The following is a 27,150-nucleotide window of genomic DNA, read 5'->3' as shown; positions in this document are numbered from 1 at the left end:
GTTTGCATTTAACCTTATTTTGTAATATACTTACAGATCACATTGCTTTCAGATCTGTGCCCCCAATTCGGGCACTACTTTCATGGGTAATTGCTTGTGTTTCCTGTGGCCTAAATGGGTTTGTGGGACATACGTTTATACCTCAGCTCAGTGCGTCATTTACAAAGACAACTTTTTACTCAGTAAAAAAATCTTAATGCAAAGCACATATCACTTCAACTACATCAGGACAAAAACCTGTTTTAGAAAGACAATTTGGGGTAAAAATAATTGAATCCAGGCAAACTGTTTTATTTATTACTATGCTAAACTTTATGTTCATTATCTGCCCCAAATTTTCTTCTTGTCCTCTGTTTCCTCTCAAAGGTTGGGGTTGGTGAAAAGCTAGAGAAGAAAAATGAAGTGGCAAGTCTTGTCTCAAATTTGCACACCACTTCTCAGCTGTTTTTAGTAGTTGCCAGGAAGCCATTTAGCTTAAAAAGATAGAGTTTTGTCATACATTGAAAAGGAATCTTAAGTTTTCCTGGTTTGCAAAACTTCAAACTGAAGTTCGAATTACATTTCTCCCAAATACATTAGAGGGAGATACATTTTCTAACATCTCAATCGTAAAAGTAGCTGTAAAATTAATTAGACCATGTAATATGCTCAAATGTTGTATACAAATACTCTGTTAAAGAATTCACTGGTTGGCCAGGCGCGGTGGCTCACGCCTGTAATCCTAGCACTCTGGGAGGCCGAGGTGGGTGGATCAGGAGTTCGAGACCAGCCTGAGCAAGAGCGAGACCCCACCTCTACTAAAAATAGAAAGAAATTATATGGACAGCTAAAAATATATATAGAAAAAATTAGCCGGGCATGGTGGGGCATGCCTGTAGTCCCAGCTACTCGGGAGGCTGAGACAGGAGGATCGCTTGAGCTCAGGAGTTTGAGGTTGCTGTGAGCTAGGCTGACGCCACGGCACTCACTCTAGCCTGGGCAACAGAGTGAGACTCTGTCTCAAAAAAAAAAAAAAAAAAAAAAAAAGAATTCACTGGTTTTTATTTCCCTTAGCTTGGTATTGAAACTGTACTCAAAGTCTTTTAAGTTTCTAGAAAATGTCCAAGTCTTAAAATGAAACACCACCTTTGAGGTGTCAGCCTTTGTTCTCCTTCAGAAGAGCAGATTCTGTCTCATGTGTCTACTAGTGCATTTAAAAACATATAACTAACTTTGTTTGATGGTTTGATGGGGTGTGAAATACAATAAGTAGTGGGAGTTTGCATGAACATTCTAAAATAAGTTTGTAACCAGCAGGTGGCTGAGTGATTGGTCTTGAAGTAAACACAGGGCAACGTGATTGTGTTAGAGAGACCTAAGGGGTGGCATGGACATTTTTAAAAATGAGAAGACAAAGTGCAGAGAGAACACACAGAGGAACAAGAAATACAGAGAAATGCAGAAAGAAACAGGAGTACAGAGAAATATGTCAGATCCACATAGTACAGTAAATCTTCAGAACCCAGAAGGCAAGCAAAGCAGCATATAAAAGTGCAGAAACAAGCTTGTCTTAGAACTATGTTGCTGACTTTTTCATATCTTATTTATGCCACTTAATAGTTATGTAATGTTGGGTAAGTTATTTATCCTTCTTGTCGGTCTTCTGCTTTCTAAAATGGAGAACATGAGAGTAACCCACTTCATAGGCTGTTGTGAGGTTAAGTGGCACAATTCACAAAGTGCTTAACAGAGTGCAGTATTATATATAGCAAGCACAAGCACTCAATATAAAGTTATTATTATTGTTGCTGCTGTTGTATTAAAATGGAATGTGGGTTTTCTGTTTTTCTGAAAATCATGTAGACTTTAAAAATCCTTCATTATTGAAAATCTGTATAAAATATTAATCCAGCATTCCAGTTGCATTAATAGACAATAATGTACACAATTGCATCATTTTTGGAAATCAAAGATCTTGCATCATTCATACTTACAAATAACACTTTCCAATATGAGGTACTGAAGATGTTAAATGGGTAAGACGTAGACTCAATATCTTCTGGCATCCATTTGCTATGTTACCACTTCACTCATTATGATAAAAATGCCACGTTGTAATATTCTTATTTGTACATTTGTGGTTGGAGATCATGCATTGATCACCTAAGGTGCTGAGTAATTTATACACTATTTAATTTAATCCTATATCATGTAATTTAATTTCTTACAACTGTAAGAGCTGAGTGTTACGATCTGAAATGTCAATATTAAAATACTGACACTTAAGGTTAAAACAAAACATGACCAAGGGTGAACATCTGTTAGAGAGAAGGACCAGGTTTTGAATCTGGGTCTGAGTTGAAAGTCATTACACTTTTTAATATTTTGTCCCACCTCCTAATCCTTCTTGTTAGTTAATGTTTTGATATTAATGAACTTCTGATTGACTTCATTTCTTTCATAGAAATGGCTTCCCTGTGGATTTTTCTCTATAAGTACTCTTCCCTTCCACCTCCAAAGGGGAATTTCCCATGTTGTCTTCTTCTTGCTTACTGTCACTATCATATACGACTTATGGCCTTGTATTATTTTTACTTTGAGCATGGAAACTTTTTTTTTAAATTTCTGCATATTATGGGGGTACAAATGTTTAGGTTAAGTATGTTGCCTTTGCCCCCCACTTCCCCTCGAATCAGAGCTTCAAGCGTGTCCATCCCCTACACAGTGAGCATCACACTCATCATGTATGTATATACCCATCCCTCCTCCCCCCTCCCATCTGCCCAACTCCCGATAAATGTTATTCCTATATGAGCACTTAGGTGTTGATCAGTGAAACCAATTTGATGGTGAGTACATGTGGTGCTTATTCTTCCACTCTTGGGATACTTCATTTAGTAGGATGGGTTCCAGCTCTATTCAGGAAAATACAAGAGGTGCTATATCACCATTGTTTCTTATAGCTGAGTAGTACTCCATGGTATACATATACCACATTTTTTTAATCCGCTCATATGTTGATGGGCACTTGGGTTGTTTCCACATCTTTGCAATTGTGAATTGTGCTGCTATAAACATTCTAGTGCAGATGTCTTTTTTATAGAATGTCTTTTGTTCTTTTGGGTAGATGCCCAGTAATGGGATTGCTGGATCAAATGGTAGGTCTACTTGTATCACTTTAAGGTATCTCCACATTGCTTTCCACAGAGGTTGCACTAGTTTGCAGTGAGCATGGAAACTTTTGTGAACCTTCCCACTCCTTCTAGAAACTCTAGCTATTATTCCAAAGACAGTTGGTGGGAGGGTGTGGTAATGTCCTACGTACGCACAGAGTTGGGTAACACGAGAGTTTTTTGGAACCATAGACTGAACTCTCAGCAACTTCCCAATGATTCATTTTCCAGGAATAGAACTCTTTGGCTACTCTCTTGTGAACTTTGCAAGAAATTTTATATAGGTCAGACCTACGTTGTGGAGAAATTAAGGACCTCACATAGCTCTTGTTTTCTTATGAGAACCCACTTTCGTATGTACTTTCTTGGACCTTATAAAAATATTGGATAAAGTAAGAACCACAAATCGCCATTTAAACTTACAACCACTCCATTCATTAGCATTTGACTTCTAATTTCACTTATAGACACCAACTATCTGTTTACAAATCCATTATTTGGCAAGCATAATGCCTTTTTAATGGATTTGAAACAACAGAAACAAGGACATAGGTGGTTTAGTCTCCAGCCAGGCACACAAAAGCTAGTTACTATTCACATAGTAACCAAAGTACAGTATCTAGTTTTAATTACATAAACCCAACCAGGATCAACAATGGTTTTTTACAAGCACTGCTGGAGTGATGGATACATGCCCTTTAAGCATATGAAATATGTGACTAGTTCATATCTAGATCCAGCTCCCTAAATAACCTTCCTGGGCCCATCTTCCTTTAAAGATAGAGCCTGTTTATTCCCTCTGCATCAATTTGTAGATTTCTGTTCCTGGCCATATCTACTGGTGCACTGTGGCCCTTTGCCCTTTGACACATTGCAAGGTTACATGAGAGAGAAGAAAGTTCCATGAAGATGAGTTGGAGAAGAAAATATTTATTGGCCAAAGAACAAAAGGAAAGGATGAAAGTGACAAATACCAAAGGATCAAAAGCAACAATATAGTTGATCTAAAAGTAGGCAAAAGTGGAGAGAATGATGGCATTAGAGTGTCTGGTTGTTAAGAAGCAAAGTCACAGTTTTGCGTGTTCAACCTCCTCTTTGTTCAAGATCATATCATTCAATAATTATGGGGCTAACAGGGGACTCAGAGGCCATTTACTCAGGCATTTAAACTCACAGCATTCAACCAAATGACATCTAACCTGTGCCCATTTCATGTAAAACCAAATTTACTTTTTATCTCAACTATGTCACATACATTTCGAGGCAATTCTGATTATCAGAAAGGTTTTTCTGGTGTAGGGAACATCAGGGAACCCAATCTGCAAATCTACCTCAGAGGTTCGGGGATATCAAAACCTACACAACCCATCAGAAATTTTATTTACACACTTGCCTAAGCCTTGTCCTACCAGTTTGGAAAAATGTGTTCATTGTTTATCATTGAGTGGTATTTTCCAAAAACTCTTTATACCAAACATGTTTTAATTTCCATGCAGCAGGCTTTATAGATGTCATTCAGGGATAAAGCTGTCCAATTCTGGGCAGGTGCCAGAGGTGGCCAGAGGCACCACAGTAATGGGAATAGGCAAGTCCAGGAACACCAGAGCACTTTGAGAAAAGGAGCTGGAAGTGGCAGTAGTGTAGCCAGGCAGGGCCTTGGGAACCTGTATCAGGGCTTCTGAAGAAGCAGCTGAGCATGTAGGGCTCTGGTAAGCTCAGACCTTGGTGGTGGGCAGAATTTGGCTCCAGTTCCTACAAGAACTAGGAAACCAGGAACCCATGATTGTCTTCATTGCTACAGCCCTGACACATTTTAAGTCTGGTGTTGAGCCAAAATCTGCCTCCCCTGGTTCTCCGCCCTTTGGCCCTATTTCTATTCTCGCATTTACGACCTTTGAAAACACAGTTGTCAATGTCTCAGCTCCAATCTCATCTTCTCTAGGAGGTAGCCTTTTTCATGGTAATTTCACACCACTTCCTGTGCCTGCTTTTCCTTTTCTGAACATTCTGCAGATTGTCAAAGTCCATCTTTGATGTTTTGTTCTAGAACTAAACACAGTCAATATTTGTTGTTGCTGTTGTTTGGTTGTTTTTGTTTTGTTTCATTTTTGCCAAAAACCACCGCTCCATGGAAGACTTGCTTCCGGAATGTGCTGTTCTCACATCCTGTTCCCAGGTAAGTGTATATTGAGATCGGTTCCTTTACTTTTCCTTCTGCCCCTGCTGAGGGGAGGCTTTCCTTGAACCAGGAGACTAAAATATTACCTTCACTGGTTCCACCTGTCCAGTAGTCTATAGTCCCTAATTAGTTAATTAACTAATTCACTCACTTAAAAATATTTAGTGATCATGCACAATGTTCAAGATGCTTTGTGAGATATAAAGGGTAGGGAGAAAGATCTTTATTATCTTGCAGTCTATTGGGTAAACTCTAATACAAATATGTAAATAAAACAATATAAGATTGACCAAACCAAGCACTCCTGGCTGGAGCCATCAGAAAGATTTAAAGGAGTGGGGGAGTATTCAAATTGTACCATACAGAATGAGTAGGATTTGGATTAACAGAGATGGAGGAAAAGTCCATTTAGCACAGCTGAAAGCATGTGAATAGTAGTCTCTAGGCCAGGGAAATATGAGACATGTTAGGGGAAAAAATTCATGTGAATTGGCTCAAGGTAAGGGTATGGGATGAGAAGTCATGTAAAGTATATTTAAACTCCACTTTTTCAAACTTTAAAAATTTTCCTTTTCTTCCAAGGTATCAAAATCAGCAACCAAAATAAAAGCTGCGTTTAAACTGCTACATAAGGATTGATCGTTAATATTATATAATGGCTAACTTCCTGGCAAGAATGTTAAGCTTTTGAATACAGCAACGGGAAAAATTGTTAAATCATTCTCCTCCTGTGTGTGTGTGAGTGTGTGTGTGTGTCTGAGTGTGTATGTATGTGTAACAGGGAAACCACAAGTAATGTCGGGATAGATTTAATATAATTCTACTTAGAATCAGGGAGTTTGTTCAACTTTATTTTGAGAATATTTATAATGCAAAAGGTAATGCACATTTTTAAATTTTGAAAATAATTTTTAAAGAAATAATAAGGAAACTGATAATAAGGCTCTGAGAAACTGTTGGAGAAACCTCTTGGGATTTATTTTAAGGACATTCAATCTGACTATAAAGTCCAATAAAGGTAGGAGCATGAGGGACACTTTTCAGTCTTCAGTCTTATACTAAAGATTTCACATTTCTGGCTTTCAAGTCTTATGCTGGTATCTAGACAATATTTCTAACAGTAATCATCACCACTATGATTCAACAATTGTAAACATTTTTAAGGATATTTTGGGATATTGCAAAATTCCCTTACCTGTAGTAACTTCATTTAGAGGTATTTTTATCCATTCTCACTTTTTGGTAATCAAAATAATCAATTTTTCATTTCTGTTACTTAAACTAATCAATCCCTTAGCCATCTGCTCCTTTATTTTCCTCTCTTACCCCACTGGAGGTCTTATGACACTTTAATCTCTGATTATCTGCCTATCTGTCCTACTAGACTGGCGGCTTCTCAAGCACAGGGGTTATAATCTTTCTTATACACTTGATTCCCAAGCCTAGTTTGGGGGGAGGCAATTAATACATACTCAATTCATATTTATTAAATGATAAAGAATGTCTTTCCAAATTGTAAAGACCACAGAATAGATACATTTGCTTTATATACAAAACAGGATTTGGATTTACAGAATGGCTTGAACTGCAGCCCCACCACTAATAAGCAATTTGACTTTAGGTGAGCTAGCTCTCTAAGTTTCAGCTTCTCAGCTAAAATATGGAATTAAAAATGCCTCCTTGTTTGTTCAGAAGCTTGAAGAAGACAATTTTGTAAAATATCTGGCATAGTGCCTGGTGTGTGGTTCCTGCTTAAAATGTCAGTTCTTTTTCACCTTTTTTGCAGTCTTCTATCACTTTGTCACAAATAACTCTATTATTCAAAAATAAGTTAGCTTTCTGAGTTGGAAGATGAGCTGACAATTTTCATCATACAACATGTCTACAATGACAAATGGACATATGCCAGTCTGGAAATTTAAATGTTAGAGTAACGTGATCTGTAAATGTAGGCAGAGATTAAGATATAACGACTATTTCCAAGGCATTGCTAGCACACGACACAACCATATGCCTCCTGATTGATTCCACTGAGGTGTCTAAAAATCTGGAGGAGGACATTTTAACCCCACTGTTTTGACTGCAATGACATTTTGACTCACCTCGATACTATCATGTCTCCACCTAGATACCATCATGTATACGATCTCATGTTTTTTGAATCTTGTTCCAAGAAATAAACACATATTTTAATTTTTTACTTTATTTTTTTAATAGAGACAGGTTCTTGCTTTGTCACCCAGGCTGGACTCCTGGGCTCAAGCAATTCTCCCACCTCTGCTTTCTGAGTAGCTGGGATGACAGGCACAAGCCACCTGTTTTTTGTAGAGACAGGGTCTCACCATGTTCCCCAGGCTGGTCTCGAACTCCTTGCCTCATGTGATCTTCCCACCTCCGTTTCCCAAGGTGCTGGTATTACAGGCATGAGCCACCACAACTGGCCTTATTTTATACAAATAATAAATATGATTTTTAAAAATGAGACAAATACAGTGGACTATGTTTAAAACAGAGCACATTAAAATTGGTTGCTTTTCCAAACAAAATGAAACAAAAAGACCTGATTGAAATTATACATTCTTTAGGAACATTGAAGATTGCAAACATTGCTTGAAGAAAAATTGGACTCAGTAGAAGTGATTAATAAAAAATAAAATTCACAATGGCTAAAACTGCACAGAGCATTTGTTATTGACCAAAATTGATGAAAGAATAAAGTTTTCTTGACAAAAATTAGTTCTCTAAAACTTAAATGGATAAAAATTGGACTTTGAAGAAATGTCACGAAAGAAAACTCTTATGGGATTTTAAAAATTGATTGATGAATTAAATTTTTGGCATAAAGTTTACATAGAAATTACATATTTTTATCTTGATAAAAATAATTTCAATAAAATTAAAAGGGAAATGTAAAAGAATTATTTAACCCTTGTAGCATAGGTATTTGATCTAAAACTTAAATTAGTTTAACGAAATTTATGAAAGAATTCTCTAGATAAGAATTAGAAATGTTGCTATCATTTTAATGGGAATGTCTTTATTTTGAAACACTCTACAGAATTAACCTTAGGGGTCAAGAAAGTGGGGATAAAACATTCACAGGGTTAAAATAAGAGGATCAAAATATCTTGTACTTATCAAAATTCATTGAGTATTTGCTCAAATAAAGATTTTTAATTGTCCAATTGATATCTCTGAAAATTATTATTGACTCATAGAAAACAGAGAACTTTACTAAAATAATATCATTAAATTTGCCACCCAAAGATGGAATATTTTCTTTCTAAAGATTGAAAAATATTTGTTCCACCAATTTAAAAGAATGTCAAATTCTACAAATTCTATGATTTGGCTGTGGCAATGAATTGCTGTTCTTTCTTCTCTCTCTCTCTCTTCTCTCTCTTTCTCTCTCTCTCACACACACACACACACACACAGAGTCAATATGGCCATGCTGTTTGTAAAGAATGACCATCATAACACAGCTTGCTTATACCATTCACCAAGCATGTTACTGATGGAGAAATCATAGTCACATATTATCAATTGCCAACAAAATGGTGGTAGTGTATCTCTAATGTACCATGGTATTAGTTTTTGGATTTTGGCAGATGTATTTGCACGGCTGTGCACAAACAACTTTTGTATGAAACATATAAAACACTGTATTGGAGACCAGAATCACATGCCCTCACTTATGACCCATTCTTAATATAAATCAGGGGCTAATCTACTTTTTGAAATCACTTCATGAGTTATTCCTGAGTGGGTCAGAAAGAGTCAACTCATATCCCAAAATATACCATTTCAGCCACAGAATATTTTGCAACCTGTAAGCCTAAACCAGTATATTTTAAAAATTAATGAAATTAGCTAGCACTAAAATATGATTTTATGGGCAGATGATAAAATTAGAAATACCGCCCTCCTTCCGTGCGTCACACTAAAAAATGCCAACCTTGACAGAATTCCATTTCAGGCTAGAAAGACTGCTAAAAATAAACCTTTAATCTCTGACCATCAGCAGCAGGTTTTTGGTAGAGCCTGCAGGCAGTTTGAGCACTGGCTTCAATGCAGCAAAAAAGTCAAACAGAATTTCTTGGGAGCAAAATTAGCTGCCGTAGTATTTTAATAAAATATAGCCACATCGATAGTAGCAATCATAGCTACTGCAGCAACAGTAGCCGTGGCAGCTGTAGCAATGAACATGTATTGAGCATTTAGTAACCACTTTATATCATTTAATCCTCATAACAACTTGATAAAGTAGCTAATCCTGTCTCTATTTTACAGACTGTATCTTAGATAAGTAAGTAACTCACATAAATTCACAGTTATAAGTAGAAGGGCCAGGCTTTGAAGTATGAATTCATAACACACATTCTTAAAAATTGTCATATAATATTTTATACTATGAGACTAAGCAGAAGCTCACAAGGAACTGTCAAGTCAAAGGTTAATTTTAAATATGTTTGTAACAGAAAGTGGATGTAGATGTTGAAAGCTATATAAAGCTAGATGTAGGTTAGCTTTTATTTTTGCCTTTAATATTTCAATTAAATGGATCTTCTGGTATCCAATTTCTGCCAGTCTACTTGAGTCTGCTGTAGAGGACAGGAGTGTAGACAAATATAGCAGGATGTGAATCCACCAGTTTTCAAAAATGGAAGCCTTTGTAAATCTTTTCTATCTTGAACAGGGTTCTGGGCTCTGAGTTACTGAGGAATTAAAATTGGGTTTTTGTCTCTGCCCTTCCTGACTAATCTCAATGGAAAAATAACAAATCCCCAGAAGACTCATGTCATAGTAAAGGACATAACAGCATGGAGATTTTGGCAGTAGCTGCCTTAAGTTTGAAGACTATATATAAAATATTTTAATTACTTCTTTTGTTTGTGGCTAGTTGGAAAAATCCTCAATACAAAGCAAACACTCACACCTATATGCATGACAAGAAAGGAGAGAAGAGGTATTAAAAATTTTATGCCAGATGTCTAATTAGTTTAGATAAAATGTTTAATTATCTTTTGTTTTGTATCATGTATGTATGAGTTATGCTCATGTTTGTTTAACTCTCATATGGGAAAAGTATTCTAGTGGAAGTTTTATATAAATGCAAAAACCTCTTTATAAAAAATATGCACACAATTTGGATAACAAACAGCAGAAAACTTCTCATTACTGCAAGTATGGAGAGTGTGAGACCAATTACCTAAAAATAGCATTTGTATTTCTTTTCATAAAATGCACAGCTGGACAAGAGTTTGGCAAATATTATGAAGAAAAATATTTTCAGTGTTTCTCTCTCTTGAGTTTGGATTAAAATTCCTAAAACGCTGTATCAATCAATTAGCCAAGTCTCACCTTCTCTGCTCTCTGTTGTCTCAGGGGTTGTTCCCAGGCTCCTCAGCCAGAACCCCAACCCCTCATTTTGGTATTATCTCTACTTCTTACTTCCCTGTGTCTGGGATAGCAAATTAGCGACTTAAGTGCTTGATGAGCAATCACTACAGATATTTCGTTGGAGGCCAACACTATGCTTTCCAGGTTCTGAATTATTTGCCAGTGTTTAAATATTAGAGAGTCATAAAAACAAATCCTAATTCCCAAATTCTCCAGAAAAATTAGATGTGGTCACACTTCATCTATATTGGTGTTGGAGTAAGGTCATGGTTAGTTCTCTCAGATGGGAATTGCATTCTCCACTTCTTCCGGGACTTAATTTCATTAACCTTTAGTTTAGTGCCTGTCCTACTTCACCCATGTATGCCATGTCCCTTTCTCCTTTAGGCTTTCTATTTTACAACTCCAGCTATTCATTAATTTTCTACTATAAACAAACTGACCCACTCACCATTTCTCAAATACATTGTGAGATTGCCTACTGTCATGCGTTTATTCACACTGAGCCTCTCACTTAAAATTTTCTTTGATGAAGCCTCCTCCAAAATAAACTCACCTGTTGAAGCCCAGCTCAAATGTCATCTTCAGAGAAATTCATTCGGAATTATTTCTATATTTTTCTAAACTTTAAAGGAATATTTTACTTGTTCAAACTTATACCAAACTAATATTCTTGTCTTTTTAAATTTTATTTTACTTTTTACATTTTTGTGTATGTGTATTTTTGTGTCCACCTTCATTTTCTAATGAGAGTATACTTCTAGAAGGCAGGCTCTATTTTTCAATACTTGGTATTGTTCACTGCACTATGTTTCTCTCAAAGACTCAACAAATATTAATATTTATTTTATAGCAAATACTGAAAATATTATAGGCTTTAAATGCAACAGTCTCACCACTTGGTTCTCTTCCTGTTCTATGTTTATATCTATAGTCTCTTAGAAATATAATCTGCAGCATATTAAATTGTCATCTATTCCAAAAGAATTACTATGATTAATATAGCAGCTAGAAAGAAGTAATTGTATATTAAGCATAGTTGATGATGTCTTCTCAAGACAGTAACACAGTTTATTTTCCTGGTAACTGAACAATTCTATTTGAAGGACTGGAGATTTGAGGTCTTATATTTAAATTATTTTACCACATAAAGGTGTTCCAAGTGGAAATAAGATCTAGAGTAATTAACCCTTATTCAACTGGCCTTTATGGGTTAGAAAACAACCATTCTTATATTTCAAACAAAACATACAACAAAATCACAGTGTACTTTAGGTTATATTATTTGGGTGGAAATTGATACTGGTTCTGGCAAGATCAAGAACTTCACTAACGTGCAAGTAGTTCTGGCAAGATCATCAACCTAGCTAATGTGCAAGCCTTTCTGATATAAATATGTGAAAATATATGAAATATATGGATGGCATATACAATGCATGTTATATATATTCTTCCAAAAGAGCAATTTGAAATCTCCATATCAAAAATGAAGAGAGGAAGTTAGTTAGCTGAAGCTATGGTAGTGATGCTGATGGGGACAGAGATGGGCAGCTAATCAGTGGGAATAATGTCAGTGGGCTTGGTTTTCATGCCTGTGCCAGGCACAGAAGATAACACTTAAATCCTATAAACACTGGAATTTACACCTTGCATAAAACTGTGATACTCAAAGGGTGAAATATGCAGGGAGAAGGATAGAAATAATTTACTCACCAGCTTATGGGAATGACAAAAAAAAAACTTGAGTTTTAAAAAAGGACTGTCTTTTGAGAAACTTTAAAAATTCAGCCTTGTGCCTTGCTTGCACACTATCTAAGAGGCACAGGAACCTCGAAGCTAAGAAATTTAAAAAAATTTGATCCTAGGGCAGGTGATAATCTTGATGTTCCTGGCAGAAGGAAAGAAACAAATAACAACAACTACCACCAAAATTCTGTATGTTTCCACAGCTCGGTCTGCATAGCATGTCTACAGAAAGAAGCCCTATTGAAGATGAGCTCAGAAAAAGAATGCATTATAAGCTGGGCACGATGGCTTACACCTGTAATCCTAGCACTCTGGGAGGCTGAGGCAGGAGGATCGCTCAAGGTCAGGAGTTCGAGACTGGCTTGAGCAAGAGCGAGACCCTGTCTCCACTAAAAATAGAAAGAAATTAGCTGGACAACTAAAAACATATAGAAAAAATTAGCCTGGCATGGTGGCGCATGCCTGTAGTTCCAGCTACTCGGGAGGCTGAGGCAGGAGGATCACTTGAGCCCAGGAGTTTGAGGTTGCTGTGAGCTAGGCTGACCCCATGGCACTCTAGCCTGGGCAATAGAGTGAGACTCTGTCTCCCCCGTCCCCCCAAAAAAGAATGAATTACAAAACACACGAGGAAGTAATTCACCTCTCAAGAGTTAGCTGATCAGAAACTTAGAACACAGTAAACTTGAATTAATAAAATAAAAATGGGGAAATACAATAAGGTAGTATGCTTTAAATATTTAAATTCTATTCAAAAGCTTGATCTGATGGAAATATTGCAATGATACAAACAAACTAAACACTGTAGAAAATAGAGATCTGAAAAAGCACCAAATAAAATCTCTGTATATATTGACTAAAATTAATTAATAATTAGTAAGGTTTTATAATATGTACATAATTAAATTCAAAAGCTTTATCTGATGGACATATATAAAATATTGAACTAAAAATTATGTGCACATTCTGTCCAAGTACACAAAGAATATATACAAATAGAGGCTCAACAAATGCTGAAGAATCATTATCATGTGAACAAAATTCTGTGATGACCTATGAACATAATTGGAAATAAGTAACAAGGAGTCAACTTTTAAAGTCCCATATAATTTGAATGATAATTTTAAAGACTTCCACACTTAAAAAATATAGCATTAAATAGATTATTTAGGAAAGAAGACAACTTGCAAATTAATGAGCTAAGTGTCTTATTCATCAAAGAGAAATAGGACTGGCAAGAAAAATTTAAAAAATTTGGAAAGATAGTCTACCTTGCCTATCAGGGAAATGGAAAATAAAACAAGAATTAGGAGCTATTTCATACCACCCAGATTTTCACAAATAGAAAAACATTAGTAAAAATTGTCAGTGAAGATCTAGGGAAAGAACACATATACTACTACCAGCTAATAAATTGGCACAACTATTTCAGAGAAGAATTTGGCAATATATGTTAACTTTACAGATGCACAAGCATTTTGACTGAGCAAGTACACTTGTACATATCTTACCCAGAGAAATTCTTGCATGTGTGCATACGGAAACTCGTATTTGATTGCTCATTTGCTTACTACTTGTAATAATGAGAAGTGCAAAGCAACTAATTGTTTCTCAGGAGGAGAATAGATAAGTCAACCAAAGGAATAAGTAAATTGGCTTCTTATATTAACACAATAGAATTGTATTAAACACTTAAAAATGAATTTATAAGATTTATGTCTATTATGAATAAATCTTTCATAATCAACTTTTAGTGATGGTTAAAATGTGATAGTATGTCTTTATCCTGGCCTTCATATTAATTTTTTGGGAAGATGGGAGACTCTGCAACAAGGGTTGCATTTCAGAGGAACCCTTATCTGGATCCAATATTTTTAAATTTAATGAGATAGGTCAAAGAAAGGTAAGGAAGGTATTATAAAACCATTAATTGTCCCAACTTAATTTCTAAAATTAACTCTAATTAAAATGTCATTTGGATTTTAGGGGCAGGGAATTTTTTCCAATATTGATCTAAATGAGTAAATGGACTAGAATGGACCCTGTTTTACTCGTTCTACCAAAATTTAAAAAGTACAATAATTAAAACTGCAATACTGGTGTAAAATTAGACTGTCAATGGAAGAAAAATGAAGTCTAGTAACAATAAGTACACATAATAATTAAACATGATTAAAATGCCATATTTAATTAGTGGAAATAAATAGATTATTTGATAAATACTGGGAAACTGGTTAGGCATTTAGAAAATTAATTAATTTATTAATTAGGTTAGATCCAAGCCTGAAATTAGCTCTATCAAACTTCCACTGACCACTAAAAATAAACCTCTTTTCTCTTTTTCTTTAAATGTTTGCATTACCTTTTAGACCACCTTAACATTAGTATTTCCTTCATAAGATATTTCTTCAACCCCAAACTCATTTAAAAATAGAAGCACATGGCACTCCCTGGGGCAGAAGCATATTACTGTCCATGGTCTTAACAGCCAGGCAACTCTGGACAAACTAATAGGGTGGAAAGGAAGAGGCCAGAGGTAGGCAAAATTTCCCGAGTGATTGAAGTCAGGATGCTTTAGGAGGAGCATAGGAAGCCAATGAATGGTGAGCAAAATGTCATCTCAAAAAAAAGACTCCTTGGTGAAAATACTCAAAGGAGACTCATTCTTTCAAAGATGGTCCAAGGCACGGCCCAAGATCTTTAAGAGCCCAGAGTATTCCTCAAGGGCTAAAAGACCAAAGCACGACTAGGAAGCAGCTCCCTGGAGGGATTCTGGATCAGTAAGATTTGTAAGCAGTGCCATTCTAAATTTATCTCCGGCTGGAAAATAGAAGCATGTTTGAGCCATCTACCGAGACGGGAAATACCATAAAAGGAACAAGATAGGGAGTGAAGAGAAATTGAAATGATTAGCTTTCTCTTGTATCCCTGGTGAAATTAAAGTTATATAAGGCTGAAATCATCTTCCATCAACACTACCACATAGTAAGAAATTCAAAATATCTTTACTATTGAAGTGTTGCACTGCAACACCACACAGGACATACAGTGAGGAATGGAGCCTCTAAAATCAACACATTAAAATGGTACAGGGGGCAGAATATGAAGGGTATTACAGGGATTTCAATAAAATATATACTATGTACTTTGTATACCTTTTATATAATATTTTATAATTTTAGTATGCACTGACCAACATCATCACTATGGAATGAAAATTAGCCTCAGTCATAAAGTATCAGCTTCAACACTTTTTATCCTTAGGAATATGACATCGTGGTTTTGGTTTTTACTTTCATCATCAAAGCTTACTTTTCTAACTTACTTGTTTGGTTTAAAAAAAAATATCACTGTGAGTAGTCCAAAAGCTGTGCTTTTGTATAAGCACTTTGAAATTTCACATTTTACATTTCCAATCAGTGACTTAGACTCAGTAATTATTTAATACTTAAACCCACAGTCAATGTCCGTAGTCTTATTAACCTAGTAATTATTTTTCACAATAAAATTATAAATAGACCAATGATTTATAAGTTTGTAATATGTTCTTCCTTGATTGGGATAATAGCTAAAGTTTATTCTTTAGTAATAACATAAACAGAAGGATATTATGTATGTATACATATTTAATATAAATTTACTATTAATTTCACAAGTGGAAAACAAATAATACATAATTCATCCTTAGAGGGGAAAAATAGAAGAAAATGAGAAATTGTTTTTATGAGATAGTTGAAATATTTGAGGAATAAATAGACTATAGATTGCAAGTTAGTTATTACATAAAAGATCAGAGATAGATTTTCAAAAAGGGTAAGAACAATGTAGATAATGTTACACTTAGGTAATGTTTTATATATGAGAAAAACAAAACAGCTTAATTTGTGATACTTATAAACACTTAATCATACTTATATTAATAACTGTCAGGTATTATAAGGTCTTTTGAGAGAGAAACAAAACAGTTCCTCCTCGAGTGGGATTTGAACAGTAAGGAAATTCAGAATTCAGACAGCCAAAATATCTTAAAAAAATAGACTATTCAATAGAAACAGGATCCTGACTTTTGGTTTCCTATAACTTTGTTGTCTCTATTTCATGTCAATCAATCAGTTTTAACCAAATGAGTAATGAGAATGTTATTCTATAATAGTGCAGTATAAATGATGAGATACTATAAAGAAGTACAGAACCAGAGTAATTTCCAAACACTGAGGGAAGACTGATTTCAGAACGTCTTTCTCTTTTAATCTGAATGAGGTGATCTATTGATATGGTACAGAAACCATTTGTGGTCCACCCATTCATTCCTGCATTTATTTACTCAAATACATGTGCTGTGCATGTACTTTCTATGCACCCTATGATCAGTATTGTATGAAGAACACAAAGACAGGAGTTTGTGGTATAGAACATACATATACCTATCTGTCTGTCCATCTGTTTCAAAGAGGGAGATACATACACTTATACATATATACATATACACATGTACATGTATTTTTTGTGTGTATTATTAATTATAACAACAATAATAACCCACCATATTTCTATAGCACTTTTCAGTTTGCCAACTGCTTTTATATGCATTATCTTATTTAAGCTCATCAATGATTCTTCATTAGGCATTTTTTGTTATCTCTATTTTGTAGAAGAGGATTATATCCCTATTCTTATAGATTTACTGTGAGATGATACATGTATCTTATTACAGAATATTAATAATATGTATAAAAGGGGAAGGATTGTGAGTAAGATAAATTTATGCAACATTTGGGTTAAATCAAGTTTAATCAGTTTCTTCAGGATTTCTCTGAGGTGAGACTATGCTAATATACCCTGTCAATCTTTAAGAACAGGATGGAGTGTGCTGCATTTCTCAGACTTACGTGACAATAGAACCTTCATTGCTTGGAGTGTTTGATCTGAAGTGTGAACACATTTGGAAACTTTGGTACAGAGATTTTGAGTATATCGTAGCTTCATTGTTTTCTAGGTGCATTTCCTCTTCTCAAGCAACCCTGGCAACTTGAAATCATATTAATTCCCAGTTTTCTGTCTGAAACTCAGAAGTTCTCTTTCAAAGGATTGAGAACATTATGCAATTAAAAGCTAATTTTTGTGCTGCTCACTTTCTACATGCCTAAATAATTTTTAAACGTAAGATGAGGTTGTAGAGATAGTTCAACATCACAATTGGACATTCATTTATAATTTATTTCCCCAATTTTTACAACAAGCAAAATTTATTGTTATAGTCAAATAAAATATGAAATAATTCTGAGTTTTTAAAATATAATATTTATTCTTTATGACACAACAGTAAAATCTTGCTCCCAAAACATGGGAATATTTTATGTTTTCTAGAAGCCTTTATTAAAATAAAACAGAGCATTGGCACCTCTTTTAAAATTGATGGTATTTGATTTTAATTTTTAAGAACTAACAATAATATAAATTTTTTCTGATCATGACATTTTAAATATTGTGTTGTATAAATTCAACATAGAGGTTAATTTATTCTCAATGGACCTCCTTGGTCTATTTGGAAAAAACCATGTTCAAATAAACATGCAGATGTGCTAGAGATAGAAAATGGATAGGTGAAAAATGATAGAAAGGACTGGAATGTCACTGGTTAGGGTTTTTTATGACTGAGAGTATTAAATTCCCAAAAGTCCCAAGACTTTTTAAAAACCTTGCTATTGACCCGTTCCACCCCCTCTCAAGACGGGCACACTTATAACTCTGACTCAGACTGCACAAAAGCAAATCAGGTAATATTCTGAAATAAAAATAAATAAGTAAATACATAAATACATAAATAAATATTAAAAAAAATCCTTGCTATTCATGGTGTGGTGTAGGGGACCAAAAATACTGACAACACCTGAGAGTTTGTTTAAAAAAAAAAAAAAAAAAAAAAAAAGAAGGGTTTCAGGCTCCACCTCAGACTTTCTGAAGTAGGATTTACATTTAAGGAGTACCTTCAGGTGATTCCAGTGCAAATTGAAGTTCAAGGCATTGTCTTAAAAAAAAAAATTAAGTCTGGTAGTTTCTCACCAGTGTCCATTTTAATGGTTTGAAACCTTCATTTTAGGCCTCCCCCTTCTTTCTTTCTTTATCTCATGTATTCCCAAGAATGAGAATCTACAGGTAAAGGTTATCTTAAAAAGATTTTATAATCCTTTACCTAGAACCTGAAAAGGTAGGGCTAGTAAAGTTTACTTTCTTGAGGAAAATTTGATGCAGTTATTGAAATAATCAGTTCACAATATCATAAGCCTGGTCATTTTTTTCCTTACATGAGGTTTATAAATGCTAAGCAGTTAGTAACTAGAGAGCACTTTAAATCAACTAGCTTTTACGATGTTTTATCCAACAAGGATCAGGAGATTTAAGATTAAAATTGTCAATGAAAATTTGAAAATAATGTCTCAATCATTTTCTTCCCATTCTAGAGCTTTTTTTTTTTTTTTTTCAGTGATACAGATGCACTTTTAGGCATCTACAATGGATAAGCTGACTTGAGCCAAAGGATAAGAGGTAAAAAAGCTTCTCTCTATTACAAAATACTCTTTAGTTTTTGAAGTAGATAATTTATTTTAAAGTTCAGTTTGTCATAGCCTTAGAAATAAAGATAGTTTTGAGAAAAAATATAAGGTAACAGTTCAGCTAAAAAAGGGAGCTACTGACCAAGATGCAATCTAGCTGAAGAAACAGTTTGGTAAGTAGAACTGCACTGTTACATAAGGAGCACAGACTTTGTTATAGTAAGATGCACTGAAAATTACCACACCCCCATATTTCAGTTAATTGTATTTGACGTCATAATGTCCATGAGGGGTGTGATGATTCATAGAAGTATTTTACTAAATGCTTCATAAATGTTTCTGCATTTATTTTTAAATTTAAAGGTAAAGTTTTTTGAGATACTTGTTTTTTTTCCCCCTTTGCCTGGCTAATATTAATATCTTATTGAAGTGGGATTCTCCATTGTATATAGTAGTGGAGAGACACAGGGTCCTACTTCCTACCATGGAAGGGTAAGATGGAGAGAGCCTCTTCTTGTCCTGGCAGTCAGTATCTGAGCATGTGACTTAAGGTTGGTCAATTGGATTCTCCCTTCAGGGATTATGAATCAGAGGTGAAGGGGAGGTTAGGATTCCCTTACAGAATCTACAAAGAGAGAAACATGTTCAGGCCATCCTTGTGAAATGTCACAACCGAGCTTCTTGCACTGGGGAATCTGGGGCTACCTTAGCTCATGTTCTTTTACCAAGTCTTGTTCTCTGTTCCTCTAATTTTCTGAGCCTGCCATCCTTCTAATAAATTTATGTTTTGCTTTTGTTTGCAAACAAGAATCATGACTGATGTAGAAATGTCATCTCTTCACTAGACTTTATTTTTTATTTTATTTTATTTTTTAATTTATTTCAGAATATTACAGCGTTAGAAATGTTTGGGTTACATAAATTGCTTTTGTACAGTCTGAGTCAAACTTGTAAGTGTGCCCATCAACAGATAGTGGGTATTATACCCATTAAGTATGATTCTACCCTTCCCTTCCTCCTCCCTCCCACTTTTTCTATTTTTGTTGAGTTTTACTTCCACATGTGCATGTCAGTGTTGATCGATTAGTTCTAATTTAATAGTGAGTACATGTGTTGTTTGATTTTCCATTCTTGTGATACTTCACTTAAGAGAATGGTTTCCAGTTCCATCCGGGTTGTTACAAAAGGTATTAATTCACCATTTTTTTGTATTGCTGAGTAGTGCTCCATGGTATACATATACCACATTTTATTAATCCACTATATATTGATGGGCATCTTTGTGATTGTGAATTGTGTTGCAATAAACATTTAAGTGCAAGTGTGTTTTTGATAAAATGGCTTTTTTTCCTTTGGGTAAATACCTAATAGTGGGATTGTTGGATCAAATGGTAGGTCTGCTTTTAGTTCTTTAAAGAATCTCCATACTATTTTCCACAGAGGTTGTACTAGTTTGCAGTCCCATCAATAGTGTGTAAGTGTTCCTTTCTCTCCACATCCACACCAGCATCTATTGTTTTGGGACTTTTTTTTTAATTTCAGCATATTAGAGGGGTACAAATATTTAGGTTAGGACTTCTAGCACTACGTTGAATAGAAGTGGTAACAGTGGGTAACCTTGTCTAGTTCCAGTTCCAAGTGGAAATGCTTTCAGTTTTTCCCCATTGAGTATAATGGTAGCTGTCGGTTTGTTGTATACAGCATATAATTTTGAAATATGTGCCATCTATAGCTATTTTCTTAAGAGTTCTTATCATATAAGGATGCTGAATAAATCAAATGATTCCTCAAACTAAATGACAAAGGGGACACAAGTTATCAAAAATCTGTGGGATTCAGCAAAAGAAGTTCCAAGAGGAAAATTCATAGCCTTAAATTCCTACATTAAAAAGACAGACAGATCATAAATCAATAATATAGTGAATCATCTCAAGGAATTAGAAAAGGAAGAGCAAACCAATTCCAAACCCAGCAGAAGAAAAGAATTCACTAAGGTCAGAGTAGAACTAAATGAAATAGATAATAAAAGAATTATACAGAAGATTAATAAAGTGAAAAGTTGGTTCTTTGAAAATAAAACTGATAGACCTCTCACTAGATTAACCAGAAACAGAAAAGAAAGGACCCTAATAAGTTCAATCAGAAATGAAAACAAGATATTATAATTGATACCACAGAAATACAAAATATTACCTCTGAATGCTATAAAAATCTCTATGAACATAAACTTGAAAACATTGAGGAAACGGACAAATTCTTGGAAATACACAACTTTCCTAGGCTCGGCCGGGCGCGGTGGCTCACGCCTGTAATCCTAGCACTCTGGGAGGCCGAGGTGGGCGGATCGTTTGAGCTCAGGAGTTCGAGACCAGCCTGAGCAAGAGCGAGACCCCATCTCTACTAAAAATAGAAAGAAATTAAATGGACAGCTAAAAATATATATAGAAAAAAATTAGCTGGGCATGGTGGTGCATGCCTGTAGTCCCAGCTACTCGGGAGGCTGAGACAGGAGGATTGCTTGAGCCCAGGAGTTTGAGGTTGCTGTGAGCTAGACTGACGCCACGGCACTCACTCTAGCCTGGGCAACAGAGTGAGACTCTGTCTCAAAAAAAAAAAAAAAAAAAAAACTTTCCTAGGCTCAATCAGGAAGAAATAGAACTCCTGAATAGACCAATATGGATTAACAAAATTGAAGCAGCAATAAAAAAATCTAGCAACAACAAAAAGTCCTGGACCAGATGGTTTCACAAAGGAATTTTACCAGACCTACAAAAAAGACTTGGTACTTATACGTAGAAATTATTTCATAACATTGAAAAGGAAGGAATTCTCCCCAACTCATTCTATGAAGCCAGTATCACCATGATACCAAAGCCAGTAAAAGGGTACAACAAAATGAAACTACAGACCAACATCCCTTATGAATATAGATGCAAAAATTCTCAATAAAATTCTAGCAAAATGAATTCAGCTGCACATCAAAAAAATAATCCACCATGACCAAGTAGGCTTCATCCCAGGCATGCAAGAATGGTTCAACATATGTAAATACATAAATGTGATTCACCACAAAAACAGAAGCAGAAACAAAGAACATGAACATGCAGAAAAAGCATCTTCACTAGATTTGAATAGTATTGCTATTTCAGTTCTACATTGCTCATTGATGTAAGTTTGAGCAGGTGGCTGCAGTTTCCATATGGCTTCCAGATTAGTGATAAGAGCAGAGGTGGTGGTGGTAGTGGTGGTAATGGTGGTAGTTAAGGACATATTATGTACTAGACATTATGTGAGGTGAGTACTTATGAAGGTCAGTGCCATCACACCCATTTTACAGATGAGAAAACTGAGATTGTTTAATGAAAAGCCACACACTGAGGCCATCTTGGTCAAAATAACAAGCCTAGTGAATACATCAAGCAGGATTCCAACCTGAATCTTTTGAGTTTAAAATCAGAGCTATTAGGATCCTAATGGAATTTCTTAAGGACTAATTAAATAACACTAATTGAATATTATAGTTGTCATCAATTGAACTTCATAAGTGATAATTTAAAACAGTATGTACCTATATTGATTGAGATATAAGAAAATATACAAAGTCTTCTTATGCATTTTTAGTTGGGTATTTATTGAAGTCCTCTGATAGTAAACAAATAAAGCTCTCTCCCACTTCCCACAAAGAGATCATTCTGAAACATTTCTTTGCACCAAAACAAAAATTAAATTTCAAAAAGCACTCTCAGAGTCAGTTGTAACATATATTTTTAATACAGTGTTGAATCTTACCCTTGAAGCCTTATATCTAAATTCCATAAAAATTTGATATATTCAACAAGCTTGTAGGGTAGATGTAGGACCTGTCTCCTATATTAGCCTCAAAAGGAAACTCTCCTGTGTGTGCAATTGTGAGCTCATGTAAAAATTACTACATTTTCAGAGGCTGACTTTAAAATCAAAAGTTGGTACAGATAAATTATTCTGAAGATAAACAAAAGCTTATAATTTGTTGTTGGGCTCCACAACTAAACTCTAACGGCAACACTTTTTAAGCTATTTCTTAATAAACTTTTCATGTAAAATGATAAATATTCACTAGTTATAGCTCACAGTACTTTGTTTCTTCAGAAGAATTGTCATAATACAATGATAACAGTTATAATTTCTAATATTTATTGAGCAGTTACTACGTGCCAGATACCATTCTAAATGCTTTATATATGTTGCCTAATTTAATACTGGCAACCCCAGTGAGGTAGGCACTATTACTAATGCCATTTTAGAGATATTTAAAATGAAGTAGAACAAAACATCTGCCTGTTTCATGATGCTCTATATTCAAAAGATTTCTGTTGAAGAGAAAACTTTATGCCTCACTATAGCCTTGGGATGAAGTTTAAACTCTAAAGCTTAGTATGAATAGTATTTAAATATCTGGTCCCTGCCCACCTACCCTTTTAACCTCATTATCCTACTAGCACCCACCCCCTCAATCCCACCCCCATTCACTCTTTATGCTAGTTTTATGGAACTGCTTAATATAGTTATGTCCCTGCTGTCATGAATGCTCTTTCCTCAGTACTTAAACAGACAAGACCTATTCATCCTTTAAAACTCAAGTCCTCTCTGAAAAGCCTTTGCTGATATTCTAAATAGATTTTGTGTCACCTCTCTGTACATATTCTTGTTATAAACCATATCATATTGTAATATGCTCACTGAAGTATTTGTCTATTTTCCCCACTAGATTTTAAGCTCCATGATATTAAACACATACTGGTTTTGGTATAACCAGTTCCTAACACAGGACCAAGCATGTAATGGACACTTAAAAAATATTTTTTGAATGAATGACCATATCTTAAGTGATCATCCTGTTTGTTCTTCTCCTTTCTGTCTTTCTGAGAAGAGTTTGCTAAATATCCATTCCCTATAATTTCAAAATATTCAAAGTTATTAGAATGAGTTCTAGACAAGGAGTTAGGGAATTTAGGTCCTTGTATCATGACTGCTATTTAGTCATTTAATGCCTTGAACATCAATTCACTCAAAAATATTTTTTTCTACATTTGTCATATGCCAGAGATTTTACACCACAGTGGAGATACAGCAGTGGATAAAATAGACAACAACTCCTTCCATCATGGAGCATATATAACCTAGAGCCAGATTTCTCTTCATAAAATCAAAGAGTTGGACAAAGGTCCTCCTAGGTCTAAAACAAATGATAAACCAAACTGCAAAATTCCTTAAAATTCCTTAAAATGTGACATAGAAATGCATAAAAATATTAAGTAAAGATAATGTCAGGCAAATCTTTTCATAACCAGTCTCTGATATAGCAAGTCTACAGGTATTAATTCTTCTTTCCAAAAATAAAGATATCTTACAAAGAAATGACACTCTAGCATCTTTTAAAAATTAACTCTGATTTAGTCTGATACAAAATGTTGTAACTCTCTCTAGTTGTAAATCGTGAAAATGCAAAAAACAAAAGGAAAAAATCATTTCTGGGCCATTAACAGTTATTAGAAAGGAATTTTATTCTCAGGGATGAAGACTATGTTTTATACAGCTAATGTTAACGAAAAACATGTAGAATAACGTGTTCTGTAGCCAAATTTTATTTGTGTGATGAATTTTTTGATTCATGGCAATTGGACCAAAAAAGGTAAACCATTATTAGTAAAGAAATTACAAAGTAAAAACTAAATTAGCCTACATTTCCAACTGCTTCATTATAAAGCTAGGAAGGGAAGGTCATAATTATTTAATTTGTGTTCAGATTTCAGCTGGAGAATGTTTTAAATGAACTAATGATGCAAGAAGTTTTAAGACAAGGGGAAGTCCTAGTAGCCAATCCTATAGCATGCTACCTTCCTAGTCATATCCTAAAAGGTGCTTGGACAGGAAATATAGTTCTCCAAAGATAAATGTTCAGTTATTCTTATCATAACTGAATAAAACATATTAATTTCTTGACATGCCATAATCATAGAATGTACTTTCTGGCACACTCTCAAGCCAGTTGGCATTGGGTAGTTGTAATTGATGATTGATGTGGACACTGAGCTATAATGAGAAGAAAAATATTTATATATGGAGCACACATTATTGGCATTGTTTTTTCAGGAAAGTCATAAATCATAGAACCTGAAATAGACTTTCAAATTATATGGTGAGCTTTATTATGTTGTAGATGAGAAACTGAGACCCAGGCAGGGGAACAGTTATTGCAAATCTGACAGTGGGTTAGAGTCGGAACCAAGATGATAGGAGGGATCCGTGGCCTCCAGCCCAATGCTCTTCCTGCCACTGCATCATGTCAACTGTCTTGGTGGGGCTGAGTTCCAGCTTACAACCTCCCTTACATTACATTGAACCGTAACACCAGGACCAAGACTATGAGTACGGGGGTGATACAGAGGCCGTTCAGGTGGTTGGCTCCTTTTTCGTTGGCAAATAAATACCTCTGTATGTTTGTGGAAAGAAAAACAACAGCTAGATTGTATCTCTGCAGCAGGATTGACATGCTGGGAATAAAATAAAAAACATTCCTCATATAACTAAATTTGAGAGCGTGAATAAGCTAAATTTCCCCATCTGGAGACTCTTAGACTAGACAAGCCTTACAAATTAATATGAGTATATAGGTCTGGGGCCTGAAGGAAATTAGGTCAGTGCTAAAAAGGAATCAGGTGCTGACCACAAGTCAGAATTTTCATATGCACTCAAAACAAAGGGCAGAGAGCTAATGCTGTAATTCACTGAACGCCATCAGGGCAATGCTATAGTATGTGATGAGGACGCCTTCAAGACAAAGTCACCGAGAAGGAAAAATACTGAAGGCTGGAAAATGTTTTAGTCCATGTGTAATTCATACTTTCATCCTCCTTTTAACCTTTTCTCTCTTTCTCTTTCTCATCTGATTTCATTTATCTAGTATATTTTTGCTTTCTCTCTGCAGTTTTATTTCCCCCTTTCCTTTGTTTTTGAGGATTGAGACCCACTGCAGGCATTGAAAAAGTGCTTTGAAAAGAAAGATAAGAACTATTCTGAGTTGAAAATTATCAGAACACATCAGTTGCTTTGTGTAGCTCAGGAATAAGATTGAGATGTGTAGGGGCATTTTTAAGAAACTGGACAGAAGATTATTTTCTTGAACCTGCTTTCTTAAGGTCTCCTGCTCATCCTCCAGTGACGCCCTTTGAAGGCTCTGTATGTGCCCTATGGTGAGAGATTGGCGTTTATGAAAGCCAACGTAGGGTGTCCAAATGCATTCTGACACTAAGTGCTGGCATGAAAAGTTTGGGCATTTTTTTCTCTTGGGAGTCTCCTGTGACTTTATTCCTGTGCAAAGGTCTGAGTTTCTTTCAAAAGTTCAAGATTGATTTTTGGTAGAGAAGATAAGTGAAGAATTTTCTAGCCAACTACGAAGTAGATTCTTTTGATTAAATGGTAGATTAAGAAAAAAAAAATATTCCACATAGGGTACTATGACAGTTCCCTAACGGGTATGACTGTGAGAAGAATGCAGATATTTTAGGACAGAGGGTTATAGTCTTGAGAATTTTCATTTTCTATAAATTTCCTGTGGTTGACATAAGTTTAAAAATGTGTTCATGTGCATAGTGTTTCAGATTCATTTATGCAGAATTATGTAACAGTTGGAAAGTCTCTTAAACTTCCATGTATTATGGGGACACAAACTTTTATAAATTATATTAGTAAATATCCAGCCCTTTCCATCATCACAAATTCTGTAAGCGTGCTAAATGTGGACAGTGTGCTATTAAGACAGCTTTTCTCTCTCTCTTTTAAAGGGAAGAATGGTAGGGATATCTTTTCTATTAACACATCACCTCAAATACAAGTGATCTTTTCCTTATGATGTAAAATACTGTAGTGTGGGCGATAGGCCAGTTACCCAGTGATTTGCCGTTAAGATCCCTGCATCATAACATGTCAAGATAAGATCACACATTATTTATCTAACTACTTCTATCTCTTTGCCAGTCATTTTGAACAGTTACTTTAACTTGAAAGTTAAACCCATCAATCTTTGGAAATATAAGGTAGTTACAGAAAACTTTTTTGAAAGGAATTGCTTGTATAATGG

At 35.0% G+C, this 27,150-nt stretch overlaps 1 protein-coding gene across 1 annotated transcript in view; it reads right to left on the bottom strand.

The window, feature by feature from the left end:
- The window catches only part of KCNH8 (potassium voltage-gated channel subfamily H member 8), a 363,798-nt gene that overhangs the window by 89,274 nt on the left and 247,374 nt on the right, over positions 1-27,150 (bottom strand). The window lies entirely within an intron of this gene.

Source organism: Eulemur rufifrons, chromosome 7, assembly GCF_041146395.1.
Source record: "Eulemur rufifrons isolate Redbay chromosome 7, OSU_ERuf_1, whole genome shotgun sequence".
Classification (NCBI taxonomy): domain Eukaryota; kingdom Metazoa; phylum Chordata; class Mammalia; order Primates; family Lemuridae; genus Eulemur; species Eulemur rufifrons.
The sequence above is the reverse complement of the archived record's forward strand: the minus strand, read 5'-3'. Positions and strand labels throughout refer to the sequence as shown.